At 40.4% G+C, this 18477-nt stretch overlaps 1 protein-coding gene and 1 long non-coding RNA gene across 4 annotated transcripts in view; one reads left to right on the forward strand and one right to left on the reverse strand.

Moving 5' to 3' along the window:
* NTRK2 (neurotrophic receptor tyrosine kinase 2) overlaps positions 1-18477 on the forward strand; it is a 544938-nt gene that overhangs the window by 495660 nt on the left and 30801 nt on the right. The gene's annotated exons all lie outside the window — the stretch shown is intronic.
* Positions 2407-18477, reverse strand: part of LOC129393089 (uncharacterized) — a 258151-nt gene continuing 242080 nt past the window's right edge. The window contains exons 3-4 of one of the 2 annotated variants that reach the window (XR_008619717.2): positions 3709-3938; positions 2407-2517 (exon numbers count right to left, since the gene is read on the reverse strand). This is a non-coding gene — a long non-coding RNA (uncharacterized LOC129393089). Of the gene's footprint in view, positions 2518-3059; positions 3939-18477 lie in introns of those variants that run through there. The other variant, XR_008619716.2, reaches the window with a different exon arrangement.

Below are 18477 nucleotides of genomic sequence, written 5' to 3' on the forward strand. Positions count from 1 at the left end.
TCCAAATGCTAACTCTCTCTGCTTTTCTTTATACTTTCCAAAATGCACTATCCTTGGTGACTCTTTTCCTTCCCTAGAATGCCCCACGCTCCCTCCCAACTTCGTACATGCTGGTCCCAATTATCTCTTACTTAGCCTTTGGATCTACACTCAATTTTAATTTCTAGAGAGAAAGCTTACCTGAAGCCCCTAGTAAGTATAGCATCTTTAATAAAACGCCCTACATACCCACTGTCACAGTTATAATTATTTTGTGTCTAACTAACATCTGCCTCCTCTAATTTAAATACCATAAGGGCAAGAATCTTGGAGTTGGGGGGTTTGCTTCTGTTTTGTTTTTCATTGTATCTTTAGCACCTACCAGAATACAGATGCCTACTGGATGCTCAGTAAATATGTGTGTATTGAATAATTATAGAGAGGTATGAATAAATGAAGGGGGAAAAGAAAATAACATTTATTGGCAGCCTGCTGTGTGTTAAATATTTTATAACAATATTATGAGAAAGGCATTCCCCCAGCCACCTCTTTTTTCAGAAGAGGAAACCAATTTTAAAAGACTGATTTCTTTATGGTGAAAACTTGAACTCAGACCTATCATAACATAAATCTGTAAGAGTATAAATCTACTGCTTTTTCCACTAAAGCCTTCCATTGTGTTGTCGTTGTTTTAGTAGAAGTGCATCATGAATTTTACTTCATGGAGCTGAACTCAGGTTGGTGAGTTGCCTCTAGGGCATCTTCTAGACTTCACTTAGTGCAACTTCAGATTCCTCCTCAGTAACCATCGCATTGTTGAAGCACTGTTGCTACCTGGAGTGCTGGCCTAGTTCTGCCAGCAATCCCACCTGCTGCTGCTATTCCTCATCGCCTGTCCTAAAGGTAACCTGGAAGCAAAAGAACGGTCTTCGGATTTAGCTAATTACATTCATGCGCCGCCATGGATGGAAGTAGAGCCCTTGTAAAAGGGCTGGATACAGCAACATGCTTCTTGGTGTAAAATGAAAACAAGGGGCCAGGTGCAGTGGCTCATGCCTGTAATCGCAGCACTTTGGGAGGTCAAGGCGGGTGGATCACCTGAGGTCAGAAGTTCAAGACCAGCCTGGCCAATATGGTGAAATGCCATCTCTACTATAAATACAAAAATTAGCAGGGCGCGGTGATGTGCGCCTGTAATCCCAGCTACTCAGGAGGCTGGGGCAGGAGAATTACTTGAACCCGGGAGGCGGAGGTTGTAGTGAGCCGAAATCACGCCACTGCCCTGCAGTCTGGGCAACACAGCGAGACACCATCTCAATAATAATAATAATAATAATAATAATAATAATAATAATAAATAAAAGAAAAAAGAAAACAAGGAGAGAAAATGTAAAAATTTTTTGAGAGGCCATTACAAGAAGTACTTTAGAAAGAAAGAAAAACCCCAGAGAATATTTGTATGAATGAAGTTTACCTTCTAAGTAGGGAATATGTTAATGGAAGTGCTGCTGCTACTTAAGAAACACTAAGAATGGAACCCAGAGTCTTCTAGCCACCCCCAGGGATCGGGGGGCCTTGGGCAGATCGATTACACATTCTGTGGGTGCTCAAAGCAAACCAAACTCCTCTGAGGGAAGCATCTTCAAGGGGTCAGTGCTAGTTTTGTCTGTAGTTGGCAAGAACCACAAGTGACTTTTATGTAAACTGTCATTTTTAATAACAACTTGCAAAGTATTGAGAAATTTGTACAACAAATGGATTGACTGTCTTTCTGTGCGTCTTTCCAGCTGTTAGGCTATTGACACAGGGCTGAATTAGTGATGGGATTTCTTCTCTTGGCTGTAGGCAGTCTCTAGGATTCTGGGATTTACCTGAGGAACCTATATTTACCGTGGATATTTTCCTCTTTAGCTCATGGTCTGCTTGTGTGAAAGATTGGCTCCTAAGTAAATTAGTTAGCTTTGGAAGGTCCTGGATCATCTTTCACTTGACCCCTAGCTAGGTTTGTCTGATTACACAAATAAAAATATGAGACACTCAGGTAGATTTGAATTATTTTGAATTGCTTATGCATTGCAGATTGAAATTTTAAAAAGTATTAGAAATGGTATATTGTACTAAAAATTACCTGATGTTTATCTGAAATAGCTGATAAAAATCTAAATGACATGCCTCTCAAAAATTGCATTTCCTTGATGATTTGGCTGTCCCCAGCAGCTGCTTGTTTTGCAGAATTTGCTTACAAAATTTCTTGCAATTATAGTCTGTGTTCCCATTACATTGTAATGTAGCTTCAACAGTGGTCACATCCAACTTATATTGTTCTTTTGTTCATTGAATATTCATTAATGAGAAGCCACTCTCAGTACTAACATTATGAGCTGATATACTGAACACATACTGGCATAAAGTTAACGACTCTAAAAATTGCTCTTTAAATTTTATTTGTTGCCACACAAAATGCCATCTTTCATGGCATAACTTGCTTTTCCATTCTTCAGCATTAAAATAAATCTCTTGATCAACAATTTTTAAATTCTGAAACATAAAAAAAGAAAGCATGGTCATCAATTTTAAATCCTTTCTTCTTCAACCCTACACATGCTGAAAGAGTATTTAGTAGCATCCCTATAAAACAATTAAATTCTTCAAGGGATAAAATCCATTTATAAAAAATAGTCAAGTGATGTAATAATTATCCTCTTCAGTTTGGTATTTATTTTCCTGTTCATAGTAAATTTGTCCTTTGAAAACAGCCATGACACTTAAAGGGATAAATTTTCTATCATTTCTTTCTCTAACACATGCCACAGCTTTCTTCAAGGAATAGTCTTCAATAATACTGTTGGGTTTTGTTTCAATTTGCATAATCATATTGCTGAAGAGATTGAAAACTGTGAGTGATAAAAAATAAAAAATGAAGTAGGTTTTCATTCATTAGATTACTTAAAATTTGGAGGCCTTTCCATTAGAATTAAAATTTAACTTCAGTGTTTCAAACTAACTAAGGAGTCTCTCAACTGCATTTGTTAAAGAGATCCAATGGGCTTTGGAATGCAAGAGAACTGAAGAATACCAAATACCAATTACAAAAATCCTTTAATTGCACAAACAATATAAATGCCAAAGTACAAGAATTTCATGACAATTACTTCGGTGTCAATAGAAAGGACATCAGATGCTCTGTGAGCAGCTTTATGCAGAATATGAACAGGACAGCCAACACTTTCCATAGAATCATTCATGCTTTGCTTCAACATTTAATAAGTACTGTCTATATCCATAAAGGTGCATAAGCAAATTCACAAAATTTGTATTTGTATTGCTTTCCCCAAAAGCAGTAAAATTTTTCTCATTAAGTCCTAACTCAACCAGAGTCTCTGCAAAAATATGCTGTTATTTTTGAGTTCTCATCTGGAAGGGCTTTTATTCACAGTAGCCTTATAAGCAAGCTTTTTTAAAGTAACAAAAAAATTGCACAATCAAAGTGATATTTTTTTCTGTATCATGATTACTTGGATCAGTGGCTACACCTTAAAAAAGATCTTTGATAATCTGGGTAATAATAAATGGAGCTAGTATATTTTTGTTACTGCGGTTGATTTCATCTCAGCACTTGAAAATTTGCTTGCAATTTTGGAATCTGGAAATACTCTGGTAGCAGTACATTCAAACACTTTTGTGAGCAGAAGACTAACGATAATATAGAGTGTGGAAGGAGCTACTTACTACAAGGCCATCTCTAACTTGCCTCCGTATCTTCTTAAAAGGCTGTCAGGAGACAGTTCGTTATTGCCTCCTGGAGCCTGACAAGGCAGGAGGCTCTCTGTCGCACTCCCACTTAGGGTACAGCTGCAGGCTATAAAACTGCTTGCTTCAGCATGGCAAGGGCTCTTCAGCAACAGGATGTTCCACCACTCACGTTGCAGTCATCCTGCCCCTTTTGTTCTGGTGCTATCCTGTGGAACAAAGGACCCAAAGGGCTGGTACTCTTGCTTTTGCTGTCTATGTGAGTAATAAACTGTTTAAATCAAATAAGAGCCCATTGTTTCTTTCCCAGCCAAATCTGTCAGTCATGCTTGATAACCCCCATGCTAAGTCTCTTTCTAGCACAGAGCACACATCTGATCCACAGGAAACATTCAGGTGTATCTTTGCCTGGACAAACTCAGAGGGCTGATTCCAATACAGCAAGTAACAACTCTCCTTTTCTCTGCCATCAAAGCAGTTAGCCAACAATATCCATCAGCTATGACTACAATTATGCTGCATAATAAGACCCCCAAGTCTCTGTGGACTAAAATGATAATAGATTATTCTCATACCTGTGGCTGGTTGGAATGGCAGATCTACTCTGAGAGTCTGTTATTCTCTTTGGACAGTGTGTCCAGCTAGGCATGTTCTTCCATGAAAATGGCAGAGGCACAAACTCAGATGTCATACTCACCGCATAAGCACATTCCAAGCCCCTGCTTGAATCACATCTACTACCATCCCACTGGCAAATCAAGTCACATGGTAGGGTAATAAGTCAAGGGCATCTCTACTCCCATAGAGATGGAGAGGGAAGGACTGATTATTTTTTAATAATCTAATTTTTTACATCCAAGAACCACTGTGTCCCCTCAATTCAGAGGACATAAGCTCTCCAAGGAACATTTCTGCCCCTCCTTTTGGGAAAGGGATGGTGAGTGGGACTCACGGCACAGCTCTCTTCAAAGAATTCCTTGTCATAAGTGCTCCTTTCATTTCTACCTATCTAGACTCTTTTATATTCCTGATAAAGGTTAGGGGAGTAATTGACTTTTAATTCTCTTCTCTAAAAGAAAGGCGATCTGCTTTGCAACTCAATTAAATATCTAATATCTCTTGCATAAGGGTCTCTGCCAAATCTTTCATTTTGACATCTTTTTACATAACCAAAACCTGGAAATGCACACAGCAATGACCAACTTTGGGGCTTTAAAAAGAAATTTTAATTTTAGTGAAACAAGGAATTTACCATCCTTCCTCATAATCTCTTGTCAGTTAGGTTTTGAAAAAACAAGAAATTGCATATGTAGGAATCCTAGAAAAAGTCTTAGAGAGAATGAATTTCCAGTGACAAAGCCCTCCCAGTTTTTTTGTTTGTTTGTTTCTGTTTTGTTTTTTGTATTTTTCTTTACCAGTGAGAGCTCATGACTCCTCTCTGTTCAGGCACCCAGAGCCCAGAACTGCTGCTGCAAGGCAATTATGAAAAGCAGATTAACTTTTACTTGGTTTTCTTATTGATGTTAAATTCTCTACAGACAATACATTGCTTTATTGCCAGCATCCAGGGCAGATTGCTCTCACTGTCCTGCCTTTGATAAGTCATTGTCTGACCTGCCCGTATAGATCTCAGCCCACAGTGGTCTTGTTGTGCTGCAGGTATATAGTACAACTGAAAGATATTCCACCATACTTTCTACTCAAAAGTTAACTTCTAATGCTTCTTTACATGTTTGAACAAAACTTTTCCTCCTCCTCCCTCTAGTTCTTTCTCAAACTGAGAAAAAAAATGTGTAGCAGTGAGTAGAGGAGGCTTTAACAAGGGCACAAATGAAAAGGGAAGAAGAGGTAGAAATAATTGCCACACAAGAAATATCAGTGTCTCTATCAACCAGACTTTGGAACACTGAGAATTATAGTGGAAATAAGCCACATACTGTAAAAATTGGAATGCAGCTTGAGCCATAACCTTCTACTGCTGATTGGTCCATTTTGATGGGTGATAAAGATGTTAACTCATTAATGACAGACCCACATAGATGGTAAATTTGATTAAAATAATATTTCAAGGAACTGGACTTTATAGACATTTAAGGAAGAAAGAATAAGAATACCAGGTTAATGGCTTAAGGGGTTATCTTTTATAGTGCACAAAACTATTTGCATCTCTGGACAAAAACCTACAAGTTAACCTACAACTTCACGGAGTTGGAGTCTTTAATTAATAATAAATAGCTGAGCCATAGACAATACACTCCCATAGACAGTTAAGTAATCCTTGGGTGGGCTTGTTAAATCGCACCCCAGCTTGTCTTTGAGAGGCTGTGTTGCATTCTCTTGGCCTTTATGCAAGTTTTGAATAATTTTTTCTTAACAAGCATATCTGGGCATGTTTGCTCATTTGTGGATGAGCTTGGTGAAATTCTATTTGCATAGGGATTGAGGAGCCTTCTGGGAAATAATGTATGCTGTTCCCACTGCAGGCTGAGATCTATAGGGGTAGGTCAGACAATGGCTTATCAAGGTCAGGGCAGTGAGAGCAATCTGCCCTCGAAGCTGGCAATAAAGCAATGTATTTTCTGTAGAGAATTTAACACCAATAATAAAACCAAGTAAAAGTTAGTCTGCTTTTCATAATTGCCTTGCACCAGCAGTTCTGAACAACATGAGTGATAAAAATCTTCATCCCTTCTAGGGTAGACCTCTCCCATCTAATTCCACATTGGAGGAGATGTCTGAGAACCAAAGGGAAGGTGACACAGAGGCCTACTGGCAGTGGGCTAGAAGAAATACAATACCCTCAGGAAAGATGAGTTAGGTTAACCCAGAAACAACGCTTTGCCTCTCTGTAATCAGATCAGGCAAGGGATTCTGGGTACATCGGTGTTAGGGGTCAAATCGTGTCCCCCACAAAATTGATAAGTTGAAGTTCTAACTCCAGAACCTCAGAGCATCACCTTATTTGGAATTGAGTTGTTTCAGATGTAATTTATCAAGATGAGGTCATTAGAGTGGTCCCATCCCCATTGTGACCAGCGTTCTTACAAAAAAGGGGAAATTTGAGCATAGAGACACATACAGGAAGAATAGCACGTGAAGATGAAGGCAGAGATCAGGGTGATGCTTCAAGAAGCCAAGCAACACCAAAGATTGCCAGCAAACCATCGGGAGACAGGGGAGAGGCGTGGAGCAGGTTCCCTTTGCAGCTCTCAGAAGGAGTCAAGGCTGCAAACACCTTGATCTTGGACTTCTCCCCTCCAGAACTTTGAGACAATAAATTTCTGTTGTTTAAGTCACTCAGTTTTGGCACTTTGTTATGAGAGCACTATTAAATGAATCCATCAGCTTTAAGGTCTGTTGTAGCACTAACCACACTGACAGTCATTGCCTAAGCACAGGGAACCACAGCTGGTAAGACTACAGCAGCTGGGCGCAAGAGCTAGGGCATATTTCACTTAATTTTTTTTTTTTTTTTTTTTTTTTTTTTTTTTTTTTTTTTTTTTGGTTGTTGTTGTTGTTGAGACGGAGTCTCGCTCTGTCGCCCAGGCTGGAGTGCAGTGGCGCAATCTTGGCTCACAGCAAGCTCCGCCTCCCGAGTTCACGCCATTCTCCTGCTTCAGCCTCCCGGGTAGCTGGGACTACAGGTGCCCGCCACCACGCCCAGCTAATTTTTTTGTATTTTTAGTAGAGACGGGGTTTCACCATGTTAGCCAGGATGGTCTCGATCTCCTGACCTCGTGATCCGCCCACCTCGGCCTCCCAAAGTGCTGGGATTACAGGCGTAAGCCACCGCGCCCGGCCATTTCACTTAATTTTAAAAGGTCTTTATAGCCTGATAAGCCATTTCACATAGAGTAAGTCATTTGATCCTTAGAACACCCTTGTATGGTAAGTTGGCCAACTATTGTTCCCATTTTCAAAGGAAAAAATCTGAGTTTCAGAAAGATTAAACAATTTTCTCAAGAACAAAGAGTTTGTAAGAAACAAAGGCAGGATTTGAACCCAGACGATTTGATTCTAGGGCCAATTTTCTGTCTATTATATGGTTCTTGGAAATGCATCCTGTCCTCTTCACCTCTCATTGCATGATGACTGAGTCATTTCCTAGGCCTTCAGGGTCTAAAATAGAATTGTGACGACTTAAATATTCTTTTCCTATCTCATTAGAAAGCAAGTGTATTTATCTTCAAAGCCTGGGCAGATTTATGTTAACTGAACAGACGAGGCATTTGGAATGACTTCCACACGATTCAGGTACCAGTTAAAACTGATTTGGCCAGTTTGTGTACCCCACACCTGATGTGCCAGCACAGAAGACTCTAAGAGGAAAACATAGCAGCAAACACCAGGTGAGTTTATGGGTACTTATTATTAGTCACGAGGCTACTAGGTTGAAGAAGCTTAATAGATATTGCCTCCACTGCACAAATAGTCCTCCTTGCCATCAGAAATCAGTCATGTGGTTTTCTTGTTCTATCATTTCTCATTAATTAGGATCTGTCCTAAGTGATGTCAGAGAAGGAATATATTTGTGTAAACTGCACTGATGGAACAAATCTTTCTGGAAAATTTGGGGCATGAACTTGGAGTTGAAGATTAATATAATTAAGAAATATCATTAGTATATTCCAGGTGGGAAGAATTAAAAAAACAAGTGCAGGTAAGTAGATTGTAATATATAGTTAGGGTATGACATCATACACTGTTATCCTTGTAACACTTAGAATTTCATCTATCCATTCGTTTATTCATTCTTCAAGAATTTATTGAGTACCCATTAGGTGTCAGGCACTGTTCTATGCACTGGGACTCAATGGTGAACAATGCTTTCAAAAAACAAACATAAAAGCTTTCATTTATTGAGCTCTTTCCCAGTGTCTGACCCTACTCTAAGGCCATTACAGATATGAGCTCATTAACTTTTTTTAAACTTTTACTTTAGGTTTGGGGGTACATGTGAAAGTTTGTTGCATAGGTAAACACATGTCATAGGGGTTTGTTGTACTTTTTTTTTTCTTTTTTGAGACCGAGTCTCATTCTGTCACCCAAGCTGGAGTGCAGTGGCGCAATCTCGGTTCACTGCAACCGCTTCCTCCCAAGTTCAAGCAGTTCTCCTGCCTCAACCTCCCAAGTAGCTGGGACTACAGTGGTGCGCCACCATGCCTGGCTAATTTTTGTATTTTTAGTAGAGACAGGGTTTCTCTATGTTGGCCAGGCTGGTCTGAAACTGCTGACCTCAAGTGATCCACCTGCCTCAGCCTCCCAAAGTGCTGGGATTACAGGTTGTTGTACACATTATTTCATCACCCTGTTCTTAAGCCGAGTACCCAATAGTTATCTTTTCTGCTCCTCTTCTTCCCCCCAACCTTTCCTCTCAAGTAGACTTCAGTGTCTGATGTTTCCTTCTTTGTGTTCATAAGTTCTTATTTAGCTCCCACTTATAAGGAGCACATGTGGTATTTGGTTTTCTGCTCCTGCATTAGTTTGCCAAGGATAATAGCCTCCAGTTCCACCCATGTTCCCATAAAAGACATGATCTCTTCTTTTTCAGATATCATTTAATTTTTATAACAACACTTAGAGGTAAGAATTATTATCTTCACTTTATAGTTAAAGAAAGTGAAGCTACAAGTTTAAATGACTTGCTTAAGTTTCTGAAACTAGGAAGGAAGAATAAGGATTCAGCAAGGTCTGCCTGATTTCAAAGCCTTGGTCCCTAAACACAAAACTTGCCCTCTCTCCAGATGTCTTACAGGTCAAGTTTCATCTCAAAAGAATCTAAAGCTTGTAGTCCCAGCTACTCAGGAGGCTGAGGTGAAAGGATCACATAAGCCTAGAAGTTCAAGTCCAGCAACATAGCAAGACCCTATGTCTTAAAAAAAAAACAAAAAACAAAACTAAAGCTGTGCAACTTTCCCTCCTATTCCCCAGTTGCAAAATACATTTATATAATGAAGGGGCTTTCTCACCCCTCCTTTATCCTTATTTGGATTTGTTTGTTCACATACTTATTAAACTGTATTGACCACCTACTGTGGGTCTAGGCACTCTGCTGGGAGCAAAAATGAAAATGATGTGACCCTGCCCCTCACAAGCAAAGGCCCAACATTGTGGGGGTCTCAGGAAGACCTCTAAGGATGCTGCCAGCAAAAAGAGAGAGAGGTGATACTCTCAAATTAAGCAGGTCAAGGAGAGATTAATAGAGCACCTATTTACAAAAGTATAGGCAAAGTAAAGAGACATCTCAAGGGGTAGTGCAGAATCCTAGGCGCTAAGGAAGAATAATCTTCTTACAATACATATAGGCATTCCTTATTCTTGCTAGCATAATCAAACTTGGTTCGAATTAAGCTTTTCTATTTTGAAAATGTTTACTGCCAAATCCACACATGTGAATGCCCCAAGATTCTGTTTTTAGTAAGCGCTAGGGAAGGGCATTTTCACAGTGTCTTGTTTTTCCCTTGGTTCCTTTTCCATCAACATCAAACACTTCTTGTTAACGGTAGCCTTCTTTATTGATTTCAGTTACCTTCACTGGAAAATTCTCAAATGCTTTTTACTCCTGTTAGCAGCTTCCCCAAGGACTTCATTTTTATGCCAACCACTTCTCTTCTTAAAGCGATGAAACCATCTATTGCTTGCAATGAACACCTTTTCCTCCATATCATCAAGAGGTTCTCATTTTCAATGTCTCAGATACATGCAGAAAGCATCCCTTGGCTCAGAGGTGTGTTAATTATCTATTGCTGCATAACAACTTACCCTCAGAACTTAAGAGACTTCTTAACAATTATTATCTCATGGTTTCTGTGGGGCAGGAAATCAAGAAAAGTTTAGCTGGAGAGTTCTGGCTCTGAGTCTCTCATGACATTGTAGTCAAAATGCTGGATGGGGCTGCAATAATCTGAATTATGCTTGAATGGGGCTGCTTCCAAGATGGCTCACTTACATGGCTTTTGACAGAAAGACCAAGTCCCTCACCCTGCAGGCCCTTCCACAGCTGCTTGATGCCATTATGTTGTCTTCCTCCGGGGGAATGACGTGAGAAAGAAAGGCTGAATTTGCAGTGCCTTTTATGAAGTTATCCACCACTTGTCCAACATGTGCTTTCATTGGAAGTGAGTCACTAATTCCCCATACTCAAAGAGAACAGAATTAAACTCCACTTCTTGAAAGAAGGAGTATCATAGAATGTGTGGACATTCTTTAAAGCCATCATTAGTAGTATGTGGATTCACCGCTCAGGCATTCATTGCATCAAAAGACTTACTGTCTCGTAAGTCAGTTCATTATGTTTTCTCATCTCTTAATTTCAACTGATTGCATTGACCTGGTGCCCATCACCTCACCACCAGCCTTGGAGGCCTTTTGATTACTAGAGGAATATCTTTCATAATGAGAAAGCACATAAAAGCAAGGGATAAAAATAGAGCCATATTAAGGGTAAGAATCTATATTTATCTATTATAAAGCCAATATTAGTATCAACAAAGGACTTTACCAAGTGTCCTGCTGAATAAGAATTTCAAATGCCAGTTTCTTCAGAACTAAGCCCAACCTCTTGGAGGGTTCACTGAATTAGTCAGTCCCTCTAGGCTATGTTTAATAAAAGATTTATCAACAGATACATGAGAAAACACAAAGGAGTTGTGATAAACTTTAGGAAATCAACAGTCTTGCCACATATGTGCAGAATTCTAGAAAATGGTCCTTTACAAAGGTAAAAGATGAGATGGGGCAGAATGAAAGAGAAGCACTCATGTTGACCAATGACCTACTAGGAAGGAGTGTGGCACTTTCGCTCCTACATTCTATTTTGCATTCATGACAGGTTGTGGTGATTGTCTCACTCTCACCATCACCACCACCCAGAGCATTGCAGCTGTTAAGTAGAATAGTAATATGCCTATGTTGACATGGAGTATAATGAGGTGTAGGCTGGTGAAACAAACCACTGGTGGAATGAGACTGTGGGTTGGTGTTAGTACTTTTTTCATTGTCTTGCACAGTGGAAAGAGCATCCCTGCTTCACTCTCCATCTGTAGGATCACAACTAAAATAGTTCTTACTATTTGGTTTTCCAGGGAGAAAGAAAGAATAAGACTTACAGAAACATGACATGATTATAAAGACTTGACAGACTGTCCTGTGGGCCTTTGATAAGGAAGGAAAGTTTAAATTAGCAGTAAATACAAGGCTTTATGATCTCTAACAGATGTCCAATCAATAACTGCCTTTCTCAATCCATGTATCTATTGTTTGGGCAGAAAGTACCACTTCTGTATTCTGTGTTTGCAGCTACAGGATAGAGAATCTCTAACATTTCTGATCAGTGGGGCCCTACCAGGCCTCAACTTTCAAATTGAAACCAGTAAGGACAATATCAGTTTATTGATATAAGGGGATTTAGAGTGCATCTATTCATCTCTTAATTTCAACTGAAGGATCTCTAGAATACATACAATTTATCATAGTGGATGTGAGACAAATACTTAAATGCATAATTTACAAAGTATGATGGAGACCTAGTTCCATGACGCCTGACCCCTCCAACAATATCAAAGTCATAAACAAGGACATCATGTAAACAGAATAAGGATGTTTCTTTGGAAAGAGGTGTTGTCATTCTGAGTCTCTAATTCCTTATGGGAGTGGGAAAGGAGCGTTGCCTTCTTTATCTAAATCCCAGTGAAGAACACTTTTGTGGGACCACTTGGAGCCCCTCAGGGAACTTCCTCTTCCTTAGAGTTGCAAATGCAGAAATAATTTTTTTTTTAAATCAGCTCCATAGTTTACATTAATGTCTTCTCCTAGACATTCTGGTTACTGGACTGAGATCATTTTCATGACTCAAAGTTACTAGAGGGATGTCTATTATCTAAGAATGACTGAAAAAGTCCAGGAACTTGCAAAGTTTTCATCCAGGAACATTATAAAAGATTCCTCCAAAATATATACTTTAAAGGTGAAGTGGGAGACAAAAAAAATGCACTTGTGTTTGATTACATCACAATTTGTGCTTGTTTAGTATGTCAGTTATGTATATAATGAGACCAATGCCTTTCCCACGTAAAATTAGACCAGCTCCATCCTACTGGAGATGCAAATTCTCACAATATCAAGCCAGAGTGAAGAACACTCAAAACGCCAAACTCCTAAGATTAGAGATGTCCATCTTGATGTCTGTTGTTGGGGCCTTCAGAGTTGGGCAAGATTAACCATGAATTGGTGGTCATGGAGACAGAATGACTAGATTTAAAAAGGTTCCTGAGCACCTCACTGATGTCTTCAGTTCTGCAATTAGATATATACTTCTTCCATTTATGGGTTTATTTCCTCTTAAATGTAAACTACTCTGGATATTTCCCCCTCTCATGTTTTCTTATCTTTTTCCCTTAACTGATTATGATAATGGACACATTAAGCCTCATCTGCCCTACATAACTCAATGTAAATGACTTTATTAAATCCACTATTGAAAGGAGATTTTTAAAGGAAGAACAGAAATGAGGATACCAGTCTAAGAGAGAAGGAAAGGAGATAAGAGGTCCTCTAAGGGATAAAAGGAAAAGAAGACTAATAGGCAGACAATAAACTTTACTCTCAGAACAATTTTACCCAGGTCTGGACCTGAAAGTGGGACCCAATGCTTAGCACCATGGTGTCTCTTTCTGTTTGAGGGGTACCATGACCCACCTCACAGACCACCAGACAGTTACTCATTTAAACAAGAGCAGATGCCATAAATGCGTTTCATGGTATTTGATGTCAATAAATTATAAGTCATTTCCTGATAGAATGGTTGGAAATGAAATGAATTGTAAGATGAGGATGAAAATGAAAGGAAGCAAGATCTCTCTCCAAAATGAGAGCAGACTTGATCACATAAGGCATTGCCCTGGTCATGACTCTAAAGCTGGAAAAGTTATCTTAGTGTTTGGCATCCACACTCAAGTACCTTCTCCTTTTGATGTTCTCCCCAGTCCTCGGTAGCCTGGCAAAGGAGTCAAGTGGCTCTTGAAGAACCCTCTGAAAGGCTAACAATGGGGTTGTGCTCAGCCCAGAAGATGAGGAAGGAGAGGGTCCTCACTGGGTGTGTGTGGTTCCTCATCTGTCACCTCAGGACAATGAATGGAGCACACCAAAAACATTGTTTGAGAGATCTCAATTGGATCACAAAAAAGCACATTCTTCCACTGTTATTTCCTGGAAATAAGAGTTATTCATCAACGGAAAAGAGTGATTACATGATGCTTAAAAATAGAAAATATCACCAGCATTATCCAAGGTTGCATTCTGTTTTTCTCTTCTTTCTCATCTTCTCAACAATAATTTTATTCTCTAGCTTAGTAGTGGGTGTGGCTTCAGTGGAAGGCCCATGTGATCTCATTAAAGGATACAGCTCATTGAAGAGCACCCCAGACCCAACTGCTTCAGCCTTTCTGGCCCAAGATCCTGCCATTGCTTCCAAAATGTAAGAATTGGACCAATTTGGCACAGAGATGAACCAACTTCTAGCAGGAATATGTGCTTGAAACTGTTATGTGTGGCAGGGGCCGGAGAAACTAACAGAGTGTACCATTAGTTTCTTCAACACTAAGGCCCCATATTTCTTTCATGTTGATACCTGAGGTTGGCTGAGGATGTGTTCCGCATTTTCATATAAATTATGTCTCAGATATCAGCTGGATGTTTGTGAGGTAAGTGATGACAGTTTCATATCCACAATTATTCACCTCAAGTTGCTCTTGGGCATCTGTTACAGATTTAGTCTATTCTTTTTTATTACTGTTATTATCGCTCCATGTCAGGAAGAGTGTGTAGACAGAATATTGACTTGACAGCATTAATAGCTGAAATATGCAGCATTGTATTAAGAGAGAAAGTGGTTTAGCACAAAACTCATAGGGTTGGAGGAGAGTTTAGGAGTTCATTGTGCCAGAACATGAGGCAAGGCCATTCTTAAGCTGCCTTAGAGAGAAAGAGGTAATGTTGTTTGGGATGGTTAAATTCTCCCTGGGAAAACCACTCTAGCGAAGAAATGACTTAACTGGAATTAGGCTACAGGGAGGCTGCCCTGGGAAATAAAAGCAATGTCTGTAAAAGAGAACAAATTTTCCATGTGATTAAAATATATAAAGAGATCTACTAAAGAGGGAATTTAGAGATCTAGAGGACTATTCACAAGAAATTTGGGATGAAACTGAAATGATTAAACCACAGCATCATAGAATGTTAAGGTGTAAGGAACTCTAGAGGTGATAGGATTCAACTTCATTTTGTAAATGAAGACCCACAGAGTTGTGTAAAAAAATGGATACCTTCAGAGGTTAAGTGGTTGGCCTAAGGTCAAATTGTGAAATATTGGCTGAGCTGCAACAAGAATCCATTTCTGCCCCAAAATATCTTTACATAACAGCTGTTAAACACAGAGAGATCGAGTTCATTTGAGATCGAAACACATTTATATTGACTTTTTTTGTATCAGTCAGGGTCCAATTAGAAAAGCTGAAACCATGCTAGACATTTCAGAGAGTAGATTTAATACAAAGAATGGATTGTACGACTGGAATACTGAAAGAGCAAAATGAGGCTGCTGGAGTAGCCAGATATTAGAAACTTCAGCATGCAGTTACCACCCCTGGAATTGAGGGAACAAAAGAGATGGAATGGGATGTTCAAAACTCAGGAGCTTGCCGGAAGGACCCCTCTGTCTCCCCACATCAGGATTACAGGGCAAAGTACAGAACTCTGGGCTTAGGTCTCTGTCTACTAAATATATTATTCTGGAAATGCAAAGAATAATAAGCTAGAGGAAAAGCTAGCAGGGAAGATTTCACACTTACTCTGGGAACCTGAAGAAGGGGCTTCTCAGAATAACATTGTTAAGACCTGCTTCAGACAGTGAGCCTCAAGCCCTCCAAGCCCACCATGAGATCTTGCACCCTGGGCACGACCTTAACCACAAGCAACAGGCAGTGCAACACTTGAAATTACCCTGCTGCAGGGCAAACAAAGGAAAGAACTGTCTGCCTCCTGTTCATAGGGCTGATGCTGTAGTCACGGGGAATGCTGCCTTTTCACACCTGTGCCCTCAACACCGTTACTCAGATTGGTTTAGCCACGCAAGGCAGGCTAGAGGAAATGAGAAAGTGTGTGGCTAGAGGAAGCCAGCTTCCTGCAGAAACTGACCTGAGTGCCTAGAGATCTCATGCGCAGTGTTTAAGATGAACTGAGCTGGGCCGGGCGAGGTGGCTCACACCTGTAATCCCAGCACTTTAGGAGGCCGAGGCGGGTGGATCATGAGGTCAGGAGATCGAGACTATCCTGGCTAACACGGTGAAACCCTGTCTCTACCAAAAATACAAAACATTAGCCGGGCATGGTGGTGGGCGCCTGTAGTCCCAGCTACTCTGGAGGCTGAGGCAGGAGAATGGCATGAACCCAGGAGGCAGAGCTTGCAGTGAGCCAAGATCGCGCCACTGCACTCCAGCCTGGGTGACAGAGCGAGACTCCGTCTCAAAAGAAAAAAAAAAAAGATGAACTGGGCTGGCAAGGGGAGTGAGGTCTGGCCTTCCTGGTGCGCATCCAGGGAGGCTAGCGATCACAGGCCATGATGCTAAGTGCTAGGGACTCTGCCATAAACCTGGCTGGATGAATAGGGCCCTACGGTACTATTAGAACTATAATTAATCAATGAAAAGTATTTTCTTGCACATTTTCTTCAATACCCTCTAACATTTCTAGGTCAGGTACTGTGATCTTTCCAGTTTACAGCCATATTCATGGTGCTTAGCACAGTGTCTGGCATATGGCAGACAACTCAGTAAATGCAAACAATTCTCCTACAGCATGGGATTTCCTAACCTGATCTGGATTTAATGCAATCTATGAATTAAGAAGTATGATTTGCTTTACATGGATCCCAGGCAGCTAGGCAAGGTTGCTGAGTGGGAGTAAAGCACAATGGTATTCAGCAGAATGGGGTGAGAAGAGCTGAAGTTTAGTTCATGCTCCACATGCCCAGCTGAGTGGTCTGGAAAAGGGCAGTGTTGCCCAGAGGAAGGGACACTTTTTTCTTGGCATAAATGTGTGGTCAGCTTGCCATATTATGGCTGTGTCCGGAAGTGGCACTTTTTCTTATTCACATGGGGATGCTGTATAGTGTCCACATTATACAGCTATTTTGATTGCAAACCAAGACCATGGCTTAGCTGTAGTTCAGACATCACAGGGCATATAGCTTCTTAGTTTGAGGAGCTGCTGCTCAGCTGTCACCACATGCTTCTGCTTAACTCTGGTGGCTTTGAATTGAGCTACCAGCAGAAGAAGCCAACGAAGTCAAGCTCAAAGGAGGTAGCAGAGAGAGGGGCACTTCAGTGTGTAAAATAAAGGACAGGTAAGGAAGCATTTAGGCTTGTTTTTGTTCATTTTGATCAAACTTTGCATTATTTTTATAATCCCTTTCTTTTTTCAGCAAATGTTTACTGCAAGCTGTCTGAGGACCAGCTGCCATTCTAGCACTGGGAATACAGTGTGAACAAGGCTGGGTTTATGGAGCTGATGTTCTTGTACATGGAGCATGGGTAAAGGGGAGATGTGTAGAAAAATATAATTTCAAATGCAATAAGTGCTAAGAAAAAATATGAAAATTGATCTAATAAGTGACGGGGTGAGGGAGGTTAGTTGGGGAAGATCTCTTTGGATGGGTGGCACTTGAAGCAAGTCCCAGATAAAAGAAAGAAGCAATTTGGAAAAGGCAGAGGAAAGTGTAAGTGCAAAGGCCCCAAGGCAGGAATGAATTTTGTGGATTCAAAGAGCAGAAAGAGATCCAGAGTGGGTGTAGTCATAAGACAGGAGAGCAGTAGATTAGATTACTATCTCCCAGCACTTTGGGAGAACGAGGCAGGTGGATCACCTGAAGTCAGGAATTCAAGGACAGCCTGACCAACATGGTGAAACCTCGTCTCTACTAAAAATACAAAGTTAGCCGGGCATGGTGGCGCATGCTTGTAATCCCAGCTACTTGGGAAGCTGAGGCAAGAGAATCGCTTGAACCTGGGAGGCAGAGGTTGCAGTGAGTCGAGATCGTGCCACTGCATTCCAAAGCCTAGGCAACAAGAACAAAACTCGGTCTCAAGAAAAAAAACGATTAGATTACTGTCTAGAAAATATTTATTCTCCCTACCCCATCTTCATGGATAGAATGTATTTTTCCTGATACTTGATTTATATCTTTGTCACATGACTTGCTTTGGTCAATTGTATTTAGCCAACATGACATGACCAAAGGTTTAACATTTGCTTATGAAGATGGACTTGTCCTCTTTTACTCCTGCATTTTACCATAAGAATGGCATGCCATGAAGAGCCGCTGGTTTAAGGAGGATAAGAATCATGTGGACTGAACCAGGACATAGTCTAGAGTTGCAGCCAAGCCCAACCTGGATGAGCAAGCCCCAGCCAGCCTACAGGCATGGAGTGAATGCTTATTAGTGTGTATTGCTGAAATGTGATGGTATAGTGTGCAGCAATAACGGATTAACATGCTGAGGGATGGGAGAGATATGAAAGAGGGGCCTTGAAAGTCACAATAAGCGGTTCATAATTTTCAGAAGTTGTTTTCCTCACAGCACAATTATGGAACTCTAAAGCAAAACTGGTTGTGTTTATTGAATGAATGAGTTCTGTTTGTAGCAGAGTAATGTTGGCATTGGCTCCCAGATGTGTACGAGAACCCTGGCATGA

The sequence above is a fragment of the Pan paniscus genome, chromosome 11, assembly GCF_029289425.2.
Source record: "Pan paniscus chromosome 11, NHGRI_mPanPan1-v2.0_pri, whole genome shotgun sequence".
Classification (NCBI taxonomy): Eukaryota; Metazoa; Chordata; class Mammalia; order Primates; family Hominidae; genus Pan; species Pan paniscus.